Below are 17,900 nucleotides of genomic sequence, written 5' to 3' on the forward strand. Positions count from 1 at the left end.
AATTCTAATATGACAATATTATGCAATTTCTTTAGGTGCAACATGTATGTATTTGTACAGTTACAAAATAATATATACAATTGCATAAATTACATACACTATCACAGAAGATATGTCATTTATGTAAAACACAGACACACAGACAAACTAATAAAATCATAGCAATAACCTACAGGGTAGAGGACAGTGTGTGTATATCAGGATTGAGGTGATGGCCAAGGTGATATTAGCCTAATCTGTAATGCTTTAATATTTTACAAAAATAATGTTACCAGAAATCACTTTACAAATAACGTTAAAATATAAATATATATATACATACATGTACTTATTCTCCCCATTAAGGACCCAAGCTATCTGTGGCAGGCATGAATTATGATTACTTATTGCTCCTTTCCACAGAGCCTTCTCCCCAAGGATCCCTTTCCTCCTGGGGCTTAACACTTTGTCTCTAACCCTCAGAAGACTAAAGCTCTCACTCCCTTTAACTCCTGGTCAAACCTATGAAGTGATTAAGTGTGAAGGCTCTGAAAACAGCCAACCTGGAATTGAATCTTTCAATTCCACTTCAATTCTCTGCCACTTCCTAGGTGTGGACCTTACACAGGTTACTTAAACCTCATTGTGCTTCAGTTCTCTCATCTATAAAAAGGAGATAATAATACCTCACAGGGTTGTTGTGAGGATTACATGAATAAATATATGGTAAGTACATAGAATGCCTCCTAGCACATAGAATATTCTCAATAAATGTTAGCTAGTATTACCTGTGAAATCTGCATAATTTTGACTAATAGTTCTGACTTCTATGGTTTAGTCAAAGGCAGTCGTTATTCTTGATTCTCTGATTCATTTAAAATTTATAAGAAATTTAAGGAGACTTTTCTTTCTGAAGCAATGATTACATATAAAAATAGTGTTAGGCTAAAAAAGTTATAGATGCCAAAAGGCAATGTCGGTTTATACTCAGAGCCTAGTTTAGGAGTATAAACATGTTTGACCTCCCCCCACCTCACTTGAAATGCTTTCCCTCTCACTTTCCACTCATCCAAATCCTGCCTATCATTTAAGGACAAGTTGAAATCCCACCTTGTCCAGAAAGTCTTCTCTGACTCTAGCCTTCATGAATTGCTTCCTCCTCCAAATCCTAGAGCATTTTAGTTGGTATTAAGCAACATAGCTTTTAGCCCAATAATGTCTCACGTCACTTTCTAGTAATTTAGTGTGGGAGTTTTGTCTTAGGTATGAGAGTAAGATATTTATCACCTCCCTAATCACCAGGATTGAGCCACGTGATTCACATGACAGGTTTCCTTTCCTTCATTACTACTTCTAGTGATGGAAAGAAATGCAGTAGGCATTGCAAACACATAGTGGTCTGATTGCTGAGCCAAATGTGAATGAAAATGTGTGAGTATTGTTTAAAAGTAGGTTTACTGGATTCATTACGGGGGTCTCTTAGGGACCAGCATAATCTTCTTCACATGATAAATATCTGTTGAATGGATGCATCAAGGAAGAGTAATGCTGGCACACGCTATAAAAAGTATAAATTAGATCCATTAAAATCTAATCATGTAATGAATACTTAGATTAAAGTGGCTATTCTGGCAAAAGGCATGGTTTCAGGGAAAGCAAATACTTTGCTTCAGTTTTTTAAAACAAAAACTTTATACTGGATAAATATTCATCAAGAGAGAATTTTTTGGTAGAGTTCACCTGTGAAGCAATCTGGTCCTGGGCTTCTAATTGTTGGGAGATTTTTGATTACTAATTCAATCTCCTTGCTCATTATTGGCCTGTTCAGATTTTCTATTGATTCATGATTCAATCTTGGTAAGGTGTGTTTTTCTAGGAATTTTTTCATTTCTTCAAATTATCTAAGTTGTTGACATATAATTATCGTAGTAGTCTCATGATTCTTTATATTTTTGTGTATCAGTTGTACTGTCTCCTCTTTCATTTATACTTTTATTAATTTGAGTCATCTCTCTTTTTTCTTAGCATAGTTAATGTTTGCCAATTTTACTTGTCTTTTCATAAATTGAACTCCTAGTTTTGTCAATCTTTTCTATTGTCTTTCTAGTCTCTAATTCATTTATTTCTGCTCTACTCTTTATTATTGCCTTCCTTATGCTAAGTGAAATAAGCCAGACATAAAAAGAAAAATACTGTATGACATCACTTATATCTGAAACCTAAAAATAAAAAAAAAGCTAATTCCATAGAAACAGAGAATAGAACAGTGGTTGCCAGGGCCGAGGGGAAGAGGAAAATGCGGTTACATAGGTCAAAGCTTACAAATTTTCAGTAATAATAAGAATAAATTCTGAGGATTTACTGGATAGCATGGTGACTACAGTTAATAATATGGTATTGTATACTTGAAATTTGCTGAGAGTAGAACTTAAGCTTTCTTACAACCAAAAAACAGTTAACTATGTTAACTATGTGAGGTGATGGATGGATGTTTTAATTATTTTGATCTTGGTAATGTTGAAATTCTACAATGTATGTAGATTGATAGATAGATATCAAATCATCAACTTGTACACTTTAAATATATACAATTATATTTGTCATTTATTCGTTAATAAAGTAAAAGAAGATATTCGGTAAAACAAAAAAAAAGAGATTTTTTTTGATCAATAGAGGGAAGTTTCTGGAAGCAAGGTTGAGCTCCTGTTATGTGATACTTTTGTTCAACAGAAGGAAATTTCTGGAAAGAAGAGCCTGTTCTGTGATCTGAAATAGGAAGAGTCATCAGTGTAAAATACAGAATCCAAATTCCCTTCAGTCACAGAAATGACTTAGTACTAAACAAATACTTCATTCCATTAGTAGACTGGAGAGAAAACCAGTGATGTAATGTTTAAATACATGTAACTATGACTTGCATTTTTATACCAGTTTCCTTATAAGTCCCCTGTAAACTCACTTTTTTTCTTTTAGATTTCTCATCTAGAAAAGTAAAAGGAAAGTGTTTCTAAACTCTGGGCACTCTAAGTAAGTCATTTCTAGGAGACAATGTGCTTGAGGGGCTTTGTAAATTTCAAAGTGATATGTAAACACAAGGGACTTTTTGTAATATTCTTCCATCACTCACCCCTCTCAGTCACCTATATGCCATTCTGTAGCCATGGTTATGACCACAATTCATTGCCTGATTATGCCACTCTATGTCTGAAATGCATTTAAAAGTGAAAATAAAAAGGACGAAGATGACCTCTTTTTTCAATATCTTGTAAATCTCTTTTAGAAATATTATCCTCCTCCTTCTCCACCTGTCTCTCCTGTTTCTCACTTGTTCCTCTCCCTCACTAATTCCATTTCCTTGCATCCATTTCTACCAAGTTTTTCTTTTTTCTCCATCTTGTTTCTTTCTCCTTTCTTTCGCTCTTCATTCCCATTTTCTCTCTATTCTTCAACCTTGTTTGCTGTTTCAATCACTCCCTTCTCTGACATCTCTCACAACACTCTCTTTTCTGTTACTAGCTTCTGTGCGTGTCTCTGCCTCTGTTTCTTTGTATCTCTGTTGGTTTCTCTGTCTCTGTCTTTCCTTATTCTTTGCTCATTTTTTCTTAACACACCCTGACTGAGCTCAAATCTCTCAAATGCTAGATTTCTCCCGAGGAATTGTAAGCTAAACTTTTTTTTAAAATTGATGTTTTAATAGGTTATAACATTGTGAAATTTTTGGTGTACATTTTTGTTTGTCCATCACCGTATATATGTCTCCCTTTACACTTTTGCCCACCCCATACCCCCCTTGCTCCTGGTAACCACAATACATTTTTCTCTGTCCATGTGTTCGTTTAGATTCCACATATGAGTCAGATCATACAGTGTTTGTCTTGCTTTTTCTGGCTTATTTCACTTAGCATAATACCCTCCAGGCCCATTCATGTTGTTGCAAATGGGAGGATTTTGTCTTTGTTATGGCTGAGTAGTATTCCATTGTATATATATACCACATCTTCTTGATCCAATCATCAGTCGAGGGACACTTGGGTTGCTTCCACTTCTTGGCTATAGTGAATAATGCTGCAATGAACATAGGGGTGCATAAGCCTCTTTGGATTGTTGATTTAAGGTTCGTTGCATAGATTCCAAGTAGTGGGATAGCTGGATCATAGGGTATTTCTATTTTCAATTCTTTGCGGAATCTCCATACCATTTTCCATAGAGGCTGCACCAGTTTGCATTCCCACCAGCTGTGTATAAGGGTTCTTGTTTCTCCACATCCTCTCCAACACTTGTTTTTTGTCTTGGTGATTATAGCCATTCTAATGGGTGTGAGGTGACATCTTAGTGTTGTTTTGATTTGCATTTCCCTGATGATTAGTGATGTTGAACATCTTTTAATATGCCTATTGGCCATCTGTATATCTTCTCTGGAGAAGTGTCTGTTCATTTCCTCTGCCCATTTTTTGATCGGGTTGTTTGATCTTTGTTATTCAGTTATTTGTTATTAACCCCTTGTCAGATATATGTTTTGCAAATATTTTCTCCCAGCTGGTGGGTTGTCTGTTCATTTTGATTCTGGTTTCGTTTGTCTTGTAAAAGCTCTTTAATCTGGTAAAGTCCCACTTGCTTATTTTTTCTTTAGTTTTCCTAGTCGGGGTAGGCATGTCATCCAAAAAGATTCCTTTATGACCAATGTCAAATAGTGTGTTGCCTATATTTTCTTCTATGAGTTTTATAGTTTCAGGTGTCACCTTCAGTTCTTTGATCCATTTTGAGTTAATTTTTGTGAATGCCGATAGCAGATGGTCCACTTTCATACTTTTGCATGTGGCTATCCAGTTTTTCCAACACTGTTTATTGAGGACACTTTCCTTTCTCCATTGTATGTTCTTAGCTCCTTTGTCGAAAATTAGCTGTCCATATATGTCTGGTTTTATTTCTGGGCTTTCAATTCTGTTCCATTGAACTGTGTGTCTATTTTTGTACCAGTACCACACTGTTTTGATTACTATTGCTTTGTAGTATGTTCTGAAGTCAGGGATTGTGATGCCTCCTGCTTTGTTTTTTTTTTTCTTAGGAGTGCTTTAGCTATTCAGGATCTTTTGTTGCCCTATATGAATTTTAGTGTTCTTTCTTCTATTTCCATGAAGAATATCATTGGGATTCTGATTGGGATTGCATTGAAGCTGTAGATTGCTTTAGATAATATAGAAATTGTAACTATGTTTATTCTTCCAATTCATGTGCATGGGATGTCTTTCCATTTCTTTGTGTCATCATCAATTCCTTTCAATAATGTCTTGTAGTTTTCATTGTATAGGTCTCTCACCTCCTTGGTAATATTTATTCCTAGATATTTTATTCTTTTTGATGCAATTGTAAATGGTATTATCTTTTTGAGCTCTCTTTCTGTTAGTTAGTTATTAACATTCAGAAATGCAACTGAATTTTGTAGATTGATTTTGTACCCTGCGACTTTGCTGTAGTTGTTGATTATTTCTAATAGTTTTCCAATAGATTCTTTAGCGTTTTCTAGATATAAAATCATGTCATCTGCACATAGTGAGAGTTTGACTTCCTCGTTGCCTATTTGGATTCCTTTTATTCTTCTTTCTTGCCTAATTGTTCTGACCAAAACCTCCAGTACTATGTTGAATAAGAGTGGTGAGAGTGGGCAGCCCTGCCTCATTCCTGTTCTCAGAGGGATGGCTTTCAGTCTTTCCCTGTTGAGTATGATGTTGGCTGTGGGTTTGACATAAATAGCCTTTATTATGTTGAGGTACTTTCCTTCTATACACATTTTGTTGAGAGATTTTATCATAAATGGTTGTTGCATCTTGTCAAATGTCTTCTCTGCATCTATTGAGATGGCCATGTTGTTTTTATTCTTTGTTTGTTGATGTGGTGTATCACGTTGTTTGATTTGCAGATGTTGAACCATCCCCGCGTGCCTGGTATAAATCCCACTTGATCATGGTGTATGATCTTTTTAATGTATTGCTGTATTCGGTTTGCCAATATTTTGTTGAGGATTTTTGCATCTATGTCCATCAGGGATACTGGCCTGTAATTTTCCTTCTTTGTATTGTCTTTGTCTGGCTTTAGTGTCAGGGTGATGTTGGCCTCATAGAATGAGTTAATAAGTGTTCCATCTTCCTCTATTTTTTGCAATAGCTTGAGAAGGATGGGTATTAAATCTTCTTTGAATGTTTGGTAAAATTCACCAGAGAAGCCCCTGGTCCCGGACTTTTATTTTCTGGGAGGAGTTAGATTACTATTTCTTCCCTTTACTTGTGATTACTCTATTCAGATTCTCCATTTCTTCTTGGTTCAGTTTTGGGAGGCTGTATCAGTCTAAGAATTTATCCATTTCTTCTGGATTGTCCAATTTGTTGGAATTTAATGTCTCATAGTATTCTCTTCTAATCCTTTGTATTTCCGTGGTATCCTTTGTAATTTCTCCTCTTTCATTTCTAATTTTATTTACTTGAGGCTTTTCTCTTTTTTTCTTAGTAAGTCTGGCTAAGGGTTTGTCAATATTGTTTATCTTCTCAAAGAACTCATTCTTTGTTTCATTAATCATTTCTACTGACTCTTTGCTCTCAATTTCATTTATTTCTGCTCTGATTTTTATTATTTCTCTCCTGATGACTTTGGGCTTTGTTTCTTCCTTTTCTAGTTCTGTTAGCTGTAATTTAAGGTTGCTTATTTGGGCTTTTTCTTGTTTGTTAAGGTGGGCTTGTATCGCTATGAGTTTCACTCTCAGGAGCACTATTGCTTCATCCCATGTGATTTGGTATGGCATATTTTCATTTCCATTTGTTTTCAAATAGTTTGTGATTTCTCATTTAATTTCATCAATGATCCATTGGTTGTTCAGTAGCGTGTTCTTTAATCTCCACATTTTTGTCACTTTCCCAGTTTTTTTTTTCCTGGTTGGTTTCCAGTTTCATAGCATTAGGGTCTGAAAAGATGTTTACTATGATTTCAATCTTCTTAAATTTATTGAGGCTTGCTTTGTTTCCCAACATATCGTCTATCCTTGAGAATGTTCCATGCGCACTTGAGAAGAGTGTGTAGTCAGCTGTTTTTGGATGGCGTGCTCTGTATATATCTACTAGGTCCATCGTGTCCAGTTTTTCTTTGAAGTCCATTATTTCCTTATTGACTTTTTGTCTGGATGATCTGTCCATTGATGTAAGTGGGGTATTAAGATCCCCTACTTTTATTATATTGTTGTTAATGTCTCCTTTTAGGTTTGTTTATAGTTGCTTTATGTACATTGGTGCTCCTATGTTGGGTGCATATTTATTTATATGTGATATGTCTTCTTGATGGAGTGTCCCTTTTATCATTATATATTTCCCTTCTTTGTCTCTATTCACCTGTTTTATCTTTTTTTTTTAATTTTATTTATTTTTCCCCCCAAAGCCCCAGCAGATAGTTGCATGTCACAGCTGCACATCCCTCCAGCCGCTGCACGTGGGACGCGGCCTCAGCATGGCCAGAGAAGCAGCGCGTTGGCGCGCACCCGGGATCCGAACCCGGGCCGCCAGCAGTGGAGCGCGCGCACCCAACCACCAAGCCACGGGGCCGGCCCCACCTGTTTTATCTTGAAGTCTACTTTGTCTGATATGAGTATGGCAACACCTGCTTTCTTTTGTTTGCCATTAGCTTGGAGTATTGTCTTCCATCCTTTCACTCTGAGTCTGTGCTTGTCTTTAGAGCTGAGATGTGTTTCCTGGAGGCAGCAGTTTTCCATGCTGACACTCTGTATCTTCAGATTGGAGAGTTCAATCCATTTACATTTCGGGTAATTATTGATATATGAGGGCTTAATGTTGCTGTTTTATCACTTATTTTCTGGTTCTTTTGCATTTCCTTTGTTTCTTGTCCCATTTGTTTTGGACTGCCAATTCAGTTTGGTTGTTCTGTCTTATGACTCTTCTAGTTTTCTCTCTGTTCATCATATGTGATTTTGTTTTGATTATTTGTTCAGTGGTTACCTTGAGGTTTGTGTAAAAAATCTTGTGTATGAGATAGTCCATTATCTGATGGCCTCCTATTTCTTATACTAAGTCAATTCAATCACTTTCCTCTTCCCCTTCTAAGTCGTTCTTGTTATACCTTATTCTATCTTGTGTTGTGGCTGTGTTTTTACAGTGATGAGTTAAATTTATTTTTGGTGAATTCCTTCCTTTGATCTTTGATTTGGTATTTAAGTGCTTGCTAACCTATTCCCATAAAGATCTACTATTTTTTTGAGTTTGTCTACCTATTTTTCTCCTTGATCCAAGATTTGTATTCCCTTTCTCTTCTTTTTTTCAGGTCTGAGGGTCTTCTTGAGTATTTCTTGTAGTGGGGGTCTCGTGGCCATGAGCTCCCTTAGCTTTTGTTTATCTGGGAAAGTTACTATTTCTCCATCATATTTGAAGGATATTTTCGCTGGATAGAGTATTCTTGGCTAAAAGTTTTTGTGTTTCAGTATTTTGAATATATCATTCCAGTCTCTCCTAGCCCATAAAGCTTCTGTTGAGAAATCTACTGAGAGCATGATGGGAGTTCCTTTGTACATAACTTTTTGTTTTTGTCTAGCTGCCCTTAATATTGTTTCTTTGTCATTGACTTTGGCCAGCCTTACCACTAGATGTCGTGGCATGGGCCTTTGCCTGTTGACATATTTAGGTGTTCTGTTGGCTTCTCTTACTGGTATTTCCTGCTCCTTCCCCAGATTTGGGAAATTCTCAGCTATTATTTCCTTGAATAGGCTCTCTGTTCCTCTTTCCCTCTCTTGTCCCTCAGGAATTCCTATAAATCTTATGTTACATTTCCTAATAGTGTCAGATATTTCTTGGAGACTTCCTTCATTTCTTTTTTAGTCTTAGTTCTGTCTCCTCCTCCATCTGGAGCATATCTGTATTCATATCCTCTATAATGCTAATTCTTTCCTCCATATTGTCAGCTCTGTTCTTGAAAGATTCAAGATTCTCCTTTATCTCCTCCATTGTCTTCTTCATCTACATCAGTAGTGATTGGTTTTTCTTTATGATTTCAATCCCTTTTGTGAAGAAACTCCGAATCTAATTGAATTGTTTGTCTGTGTTATCTCATATTTCATTGAGTTTTTTCATGATAGTTATTTTGAAATCTCTGTCATTTAGGTTATGGATTTCTGTGTCTTCATGGTTGGTTTCTGGGTGCTTGTCATTTTCCTCCTGATCTGGTGATTTCATGTACCTTTGCATTGTAGTTTTTGTATTGGCTTTGTTTTTCCTCATCCTGGAAATCTCTGGTTGCAATTTCCACCTGCCGCCACTGTGAGGGTGTTAAGGGTCTTGTAATCTGAGCCCCTTGCACTCTGCCCCACATGCTCACTGCGATCGGCTGGCCACTTCATCTGGTCTGCTTGTCTGAGCTGCAGTGTACAGCATGCGGGGAGGGGGAGCTCTCTCTTTTATCCGCTGGAACCCTGGCATGGCGGTTTCTTGCTAGCCCCTTGTTCTCTGCTCTACTAGGGTGCTCAGATGTTGATGGTACCCCTGTAGCAGGTCTGAGTCCTCTCTGTGGGAGTTTCTTATTGGCTGAGAGAGCCCGAAGAGCTACGATTTCCCCACAGAGTGCCACCCCTCCCCACTCTCTGGGAGCCACGCAGACCGGGATCGCTGATCTGATGGGGAGGGAAAGGAGTTCTCATTACCTCTCCCCACTTCCTCTGGGGGCCCAGCATGTTCCACTCTCAGATGTGCAGCAGTGTGCATCTTTCCAATCTTTCTTTTCACTCTCTAGGAGACCGTTGTTGGTCTGTGACTGTTCCTTTTGTTGTATCTTATAAGGGGAAGAGTTTATGGGAAAGCTCACTCTGCCATGACACTGACGTCACTCCAATCTAAACTTTTTGACATGTAAATTTCTATCACTTGATAGTGTTTTATTGCAATCTCCACCCCTCATAGAGCTACATGCCATTATTTATAGTGATGTTAAAATATTTCTCTGTAAAAAACTTAACTTTAGTTTTTTGCAAAGTTGGTGACACTTTATATTTTATTTCATCATTCTGAAAAGAAAAAATAATAGATTAAAAATATAGGAGTCTTTAATCAATATTCAGAAATAAAGTACACAATGACATGAATTCTTTTCTTTTTTGCCCTTTTATTTATTTTTTCATTTTTTCAATTATTTTATTGAGGTCATAATGGTTTATAACATTGTATAATTGCAGGTGTACTTTATTATTTATCAGGTTCTGTATCAACTGCATAGTGCTCACTGCCAATAGTCTAATTTTATCTGTCTTCATACATATGTGCCCCTTTACCCCTTTGGCCCACCCCACAACCCCCTTCCCCATTAGTAACCACTAATCTTTTCTCTTTAGCCATGTGTTTATTTATCTTCCACATATGAGTGAAATCATGTGCTGTTTGCCTTTCTCTGTCTGGCTTATTTCACATAACATAATAATCTCAAGGTCCATCCATGTTGTTGCAAATGGGACGATTGTCTTTTTTTTCTGGCCGAGTAGTATTACATTATATATCGATATCTCGATATATATACCACATCTTCTTTATCCATTCATCAGTTGATGGACACTTTGGTTGCTTGCACACCTTGGCTATTGTGAATAATGCTTCAATGAACGTAGGGGAGCATAAGTGTCTGAATTGTTGATTTCAAGTTCTTTGGATAAATACCCAGTAGAGGGGTAGCTGGATCATATGGTATATCTATTTTTAATTTTTTGAGACATCTCCATGCTGTTTTCCATAGTGGCTGCACCAGTCTGCACTTCAACAAGCAGTGTATGAGGGTTCCCTTTTCTCCACATTCTCTCCAACATTTGTTATTTTTTGTCTTGGTAATTTTAGCCATTCTGACGGGTGTAAGGTGATATCTCATTGTAGTTTTGATTTGCATTTGCCTCATAATTAGTGATGTTTAACATCTTTTCATGTGCCTGTTGGCCATCTGTATATCTTCTTTGGAAAAATGTCTGTTCATAACCTCTGCTCATTTTTTGATTAGGTTGTTGGTTTTTGTTGTTGAGTTGTATGAGTTCTTTATATATTTTGGAAATTAACCCCTTGTCAGATATATGATTTGCAAATATTTTCTCCTAGTGAAGGCATTTTCTTCTCATTTTGTTCATGGTTTCTTTTGTTGTGCAAAAGCTTTTTAGTCTGATGTAGTCCCATTTGTTTAATTTTTCTTTTGCATCCCATGCCTGAGTAAACATGGCCTTTGAAAAGGTGCTGCTAAGACCAATGTCAAAGAGTGTACTGCCTATATTTTCTTCTAGGAGTTTTATGGTTTCAGGTCTTCCATTCAAGTCTTTAATGCATTTTGAGTTAATTTTTGTTGGTGGCACTTTAAATGCAGTTGTTCTAGTTATCACAATAGCAAGGAAAGAAATAATTGCCCATGCTGAAGCAAATCATTTGGGAAGATTCCTTCAGAATATTGAGTAAACGTTAAAAAATTAGGATTCTGAGCATTTCTGCTTCCTTTTCTTTTCTATGACATCAAACTGTAATGAAAAGTCAGGTGGCCTGGAATTAGTCCCAGCCTTGGTACTAAATTTTTCTTCTCTTTATGACCACAGAACTCTCATTTAATAGCAAGAGCCTTATAATCCCCATCAGATAAATGAGGAAATTAAAAAACCCTGGCCACCAGACTCATATCCAGTCTCTCAAGATCAAATGAGTACTTGCTTCGGCAGCACATATACTAAAGTGGGAACAATACAGAGAAGATTAGCATGGCCCCTGTGCAAGGATGACATGCAAATTTGTAAGCATTCCATATTTCTATAACTGAGAGAAGCACACTGCTGGGCCTCATAAGGCATCACTTATATAGTGTTGCCTCTCCAAGAGCAGGAGATGTAGCTGACCTACATAATACATAAACACAAGCACAAGGAAAGAGGCAAAATGAGGAGGAAAAGGAATATGTGCCAAGTAAGGGAACAGGACAAAACCCCAGAAAAGGAACTAAGTGAAACAGAAATGAGCAACCTAACTGACAGAGAATTCAAACAAAGAGTGTTAAGGATACTCACTGATCTTGGGAGAAGAATGGATGAACTCAGCGAGAACATCAACAAAGAAATGGAAGATATAAAAAAGAACCAATCAGAAATGAAGAATACAATACATGAAATGAAAAATTCACTAGAGGGACTCAAAAACAGAGTAGAGGATACAGAAGAATGGATCTGCGAGCTGGACCAAAGACTAGAAGAAATCACCCAAGCTGAACAGGTAAAAGAAAAAAGAATTAAAAAGAGTGAGGACAGTCTAAGGGACCTCTGGGACAACATCAAACACACTAACATCCATGTTATACATGTCCCAGAAGGAGAAGAGTGAGACAAAGGGGCAGAGAAACTATTTGAAGAAATAATAGGTGAAAAGTTCCCTAACCTAAGGAAGGAAACAGACATCCAGGTACAGGAAGAACAGAGAGCACCATACAAGATAAACCAAAAGAGGCCCACCCCAAGACACATCATAATCAAAATGTCAAGAATTAAAGATAAAGAGAGAATCCTAAAAGCCGCAAGAGAAAGTCAAGTTACATACAAAGGAAACCCCATAAGGCGATCAGCTGACTTCTCAGCAGAAACCTTACAGGCTAGAAGAGAGTGGCATGATATATTTAAAGTGCTAAAAGGAAAAAAACTATGGCCAAGAATATTCTACCCGGCAAGGTAATCATTCAAAATAGAAGGAGAGGTAAAAAGTTACCCAGACAAACAAAAATTAAAGGAGTTTGTCACCAAGAAACCAATACTATAAGAAATGCTGAAGACAGTTATTTAAGGGGAAAAGAGAAGCCCACAACTAGGAAAAATTATGTATTCCTGTGACAAGAGTGTAATAGATAAAAATGCACAAAAATTAAATTATATATGATGTCAAAAACATAAAATGTAGGAGGAGGTGGGATAAAGAGAAGAGATTTCTGATAGAGGTCAAACTAAAGAGCCTGTCAACTTAATATAGATTCCTATATACATAGATTACCTTCAGTAATCTATGTATATAGATTCTTATATGTATATAAGAATCCCAGGGTAATCACAAACCAGGTGCCTATAATAAACACATAAATAAACAAGATAAAGGAACCCAAACATAATACTAAAGAAAACTATCAAACCACAAGGGAAGAGAGCAAGAGAAGAAGAAAGGAAAAGAGAAGAACTACTAAAAGAATGAGAAAAATGTTAAAAAATGACAGTAAGTACATACTTATCAATAGGTACTTTAAATGTCAATGGACTAAATGCTCCAATTAAAACACATGGAGTGGATGATTGGATAAAAAAAACAAGACACATATATATGCTGCATAAAAGGGACACACTTCAGACCTAAGAACTCTCACAAAGAGAAAGTGAAGGTATGGAAAAAAATATTCCAGGCAACTGGCAATGAAAAGAAAGCTGGGGTAGCTATACTCATATCAGACAAAATAGACTTGAAAAATAAAACTGTAAAAAGAGACAAAGAAGGGCATTACATAATGATCAAGGGAACAATCCAACAAGAGGATGTAACACTTGTAAATATCTATGCACCCAACATAGGAGCACCTAAATATATAAAGCAATTATTAACAGACATAAAAAGAGAAATAGACAGTAACACAATAATAGTAGGGGACTTTAACACTCCACTTACACCAATGGATAGATCATCCAAACAGAAGATCAATAAGGAAATGTTGGCCTTAAATGACACACTAGAACAGAGGGACCTAGTACATATATACAGAACATTCTATCCATAAAATGAAGAATACAGGTTGTTTTCAAATGCACATGGAACATTCTCCAGGATTGATCACATATGAGGCCACAAAACAAGTCTCCATAAATTTAAGAAGATTGAAATAATACCAAGCATCTTTTCTGACCACAACAGTATGAAACTAGAAATCAACTACAGGAAGAAAATCAAAAAGCCACGAATATATGGAGATTAAACAAAATGCTACTGAACAACAAATGAGTCAATGAAGAAATCAAAGGAGAAATCAAAAAATACCTGGAGACAAATGAAAACGAACATAGAACATGCCAGAATTTATGGGATACAGCAAAAGCGGTTCTAAGAGGGAAGTTTATAGCAATACAGGCCTATCTCAACAAACAAGAAGAATCTCAAATAAACACTCAGACAATGCACCTAAAGGAACTGGAAAAAGAACAAACAAAGCCTAAAATCAGTAGAAGAAGGGAAATAATAAAAATCAGAGCAGAAATAAATGAAATAGAGACTAAAAAAACAATAGAAAAAATTAATAAAACCAAGAGCTGGTTCTTTGAAAAGATAAATGATATTGACAAACCTTTAGCTAGACTCACCAAGAAAAAAGGAGAGAAGGCACAAATAAGTAAAATGAGAAATGAAAGAGGAGAAATTACAACAGACACCTCAGAAATACAAAAAAATTATAAGAGAATACTATGAAAAGCTATATGCCAACAAATTGGACAATCTGGAAGCAAGGGATAAATTCTTAGATTCATACAACCTTCTTTAACAGGATCAAGTAGAAATAGAGAATTTGAATAGACCAATCATCAATAAGGAGATCGAAACAGTAATAAAAAACCTCCCCAAAAATAAAAGTCCAGGACAAGACGGCTTTCCAGATGAATTCTACCAAATATTCAAAGAAGAATTAATATCTCTCCTTCTCAAATTTTTCCAAAAAATTGAGCAGGAGGGAAGCTCCCTAACTCATTCTACAAAGCTGACATTACGCTGATACAAAAACCAGACAAGGACCACACAAAAAAAGAAAACTGCAGGCTAATATCACTGATGAACATCGATGCAAAAATCTTCAACAAAATGTTAGCAAATCGCGTACAACAATACATTATATGGTTATGCACCATGATCAGGTGGGATTTATTCCAGGGATGCAGGGATGGTTCAACATCTGCAAATAAATCAACTTGATACACCACATTAACAAAATGAAGAATAAGAATCACATGATCATCTCAATAGTTGCAGAGAAAGGATTTGACAAGATACAGCATCCATTTATTAGAAAAACTCTGAATAAAATGGGTATTGAAGGAAAGTATCTCAACCTAATAAAGGCCATAGATGACAAACCCACAGCTAATATCATCTTCAATGGTGAAAAACTGAAAGTTATCCCTCTAAGAACAGGAACAAGACAAGGATGCCCACTCTCACCACTCCTATTTAACATAGTATTGGAAGCCCTAGCCAGAGACATCAGGCAAGAAAAAGAAATAAAAGGGATCCAAATTGGGAAGGAAGAAGTGAAACTGTCACTATTTGCAGATGACATGATTTTATATGTAGAAAACCCTAAAGAATGCACCAAAAAACTTTCAGAAGTAATAAACAAATATGGTAAAGTAGCAGGATACAAAATCAACATACAAAAATCAGTTGCATTTCTATACACTAACAACAAAGTAGCAGAAAGAGAAATTAAGAATATAATCCCACTAACAATTGCAAGAAAAATAATAAAATACCTAAGAATAAACTTAACCAAAGAGGTGAAAATTCTGTACACTGAAAATTGTAAAACACTGTTGAAATAAATTGAAGAAGACACAGAGAAATGGAAAGATATTCCCTGCTCTTGGATTGGTAGAATTAGCATTGTTAAGATGTTGATACTTCCTAAAGCAATCTATACATTCACTGCAATCCCTATCAAAATTCTAACAACATTTTTCATAGAAATAGAACAAAGAATCCTAAAATTTCTATGGAACAACAAAAAAGATCCCAAATTCCTACAGGAATCCTGAGAAAAAAGAACAAAGCTGAAGCTATCACAATCCCTGATTTCAAAATATACTACAAAGCTATAGTAACCAAAACTGCACGGTACTGGCACAAAAACAGACACAGACCAATGGAATAGAATCAAAGCCCAGAAATAAACCCACACATCTATGGGCAGCTAATCTTCGACAAAGGAGCAAAGAACATACAATGGAGAAAGGAAAGTCTCTTCTGCAAACGGTGTTGAGAAAATTGGACAGCCATATGCAAAATAATGAAAGTAGACCATTATCGTGCACCATACACAAAAATTAACTCAAAATGGATTAAAGACTTGAATGTAAGACATGAAACTATGAAATTTCTAGAAGAAAACATAGGCAGTACACTCTTCGACATCAGTCTTAGCAATATATTTTCAAGCACGATGTGTGACCGGGCAAGAGAAACAATAGAAAGAATAAACAAATGGGACTACATCAAACTAAAAAGCTTCTGCACAGCAAAGGAAACCATTAAGAAAATGAAAAGACAGCCTAACAATTGGGAGAAGGTATTTGTAAACCATACATCTGAAAATGGGTTAATCTCCAAAATGAAGAAAGAACCCATGCATCTCGATAACAAAAAAACTAAAAACCCAATTAAAAAATGGGCAAATGATCTGAACAGACATTTCTCCAAAGAAGATATACAGAGGGCCAACAGGCACATGAAAAGATATTCAACATCATTAGCTATCACGGTAATGCAAATCAAAACTACAATGAGATATCACCTCACGCCCATCAGAGTGGCTATAATCAACAAGACAGGATACAAGTGTTGGAGAGGATGTGGAGAGAAGGTAACTCTCATACACCGCTGGTGCGAGTGCAAACTGGTGCAGCCACTATGGAAAACAATATGGAGATTCCTCAAAAATTAAGGATAGAACTACCATATGATCCAGCTATTCCACTGCTGGGTATTTATCCAAAGAACATGAAAACACCAATGTGCAAAGATACATTCACCCCTGTGTTCATTGCAGCCTTATTCACAATAACCAAGACTTGGAAGCAACCTAAGTGCTCATCAAGGGACGAATGGATAAAGAAGCTGTGGTGTATATACACAATGGAATACTATTTAGCCATAAGAAATGATGAAATTCAGCCATTTGTGAAAACATGGATGGACATTGAGGGTATTAAGCAAAGTGAAATAAGTCAGAGGGAGAAGGTCAACTACCATATGATCTCACTCATTAAGTAGTAGATAATGACAACAACAAACAAACACATAGAGACAGAGATTGAATTGGTGGTTACCAGAGGGGATTGGGGAGGGAGGAGGGCGAAAGGGATAATTAGACAGATGTGTGTCGTGATGGATTGTAATTAGTATTTGGGTCATGAACATGAGAACATGATGTAATCCATGCAGAAATAGAAGTATAATGATGTACACCTGAAATTTATACAATGTTATAAACCAATGTTACCACAATAAACAAAAATTTAAAAAAAAGTTCAAATGAGATAATGGATATGAAAGTGTTGTGAGAAAGCATGAAGACTTTTATCTAAAAGTTCAAGATTCTTATCATCTCTGATGACTCACTCATCTGAGAAAGGTTCTGGGATCCCTACCTAAAAACTTAAGACTTACCATCATAGAGACTGAACAAACGGATTCTGAAATGTGGCCGATAGTGAACTTTGAGCTGGACCTAGCTCAGGTCCAAGCCTGAATCCACACCCAATGCTGAAATGCTGAAATTCTTCCTGATGACTTTGACTTCTATAAATTGGCTGATGGTTAGAAATGGCTTCCTTAAACTGATATTGGAAAGGAAATAAACCTTTTCTCTTTTTTCTTCCTTTCTGCTATATGTCTGTCTCTATCATCATCACCAAAATAGCCATGATTATACACCTTCTTCTCTCTAGTGTCATCTTAAGCCTGGTACAAATGTAAATAACCTCTGATTGCTTACAACCTAAGAGAAACAATACAAATAAGGATTTTTTAAGTTGACATTTGAAGATAAGAACATAGATGAAAGAGGCAATGTGGTTTAGCGAAAAGGGCTAGAAGTTCAGATGCTGAGTTTCTAGTTCTGATACAACTCCTCATTTGCTGTGT

At 36.2% G+C, this 17,900-nt stretch overlaps 1 non-coding gene across 1 annotated transcript; it reads left to right on the top strand.

Annotated features, from left to right (window-relative positions):
• Positions 1–11,679: 11,679 nt before the first annotated feature.
• Positions 11,680–11,785, top strand: LOC147911900 (U6 spliceosomal RNA). The gene has a single exon (XR_015550772.1). It is a non-coding gene; the product is annotated as a U6 spliceosomal RNA (small nuclear RNA).
• The last annotated feature ends 6,115 nt before the right edge of the window (positions 11,786–17,900 follow it).

The sequence above is a fragment of the Ceratotherium simum genome, chromosome X (genome assembly GCF_057802395.1).
Source record: "Ceratotherium simum simum isolate JZ-2026a chromosome X, ASM5780239v1, whole genome shotgun sequence".
Taxonomy (NCBI): domain Eukaryota; kingdom Metazoa; phylum Chordata; class Mammalia; order Perissodactyla; family Rhinocerotidae; genus Ceratotherium; species Ceratotherium simum.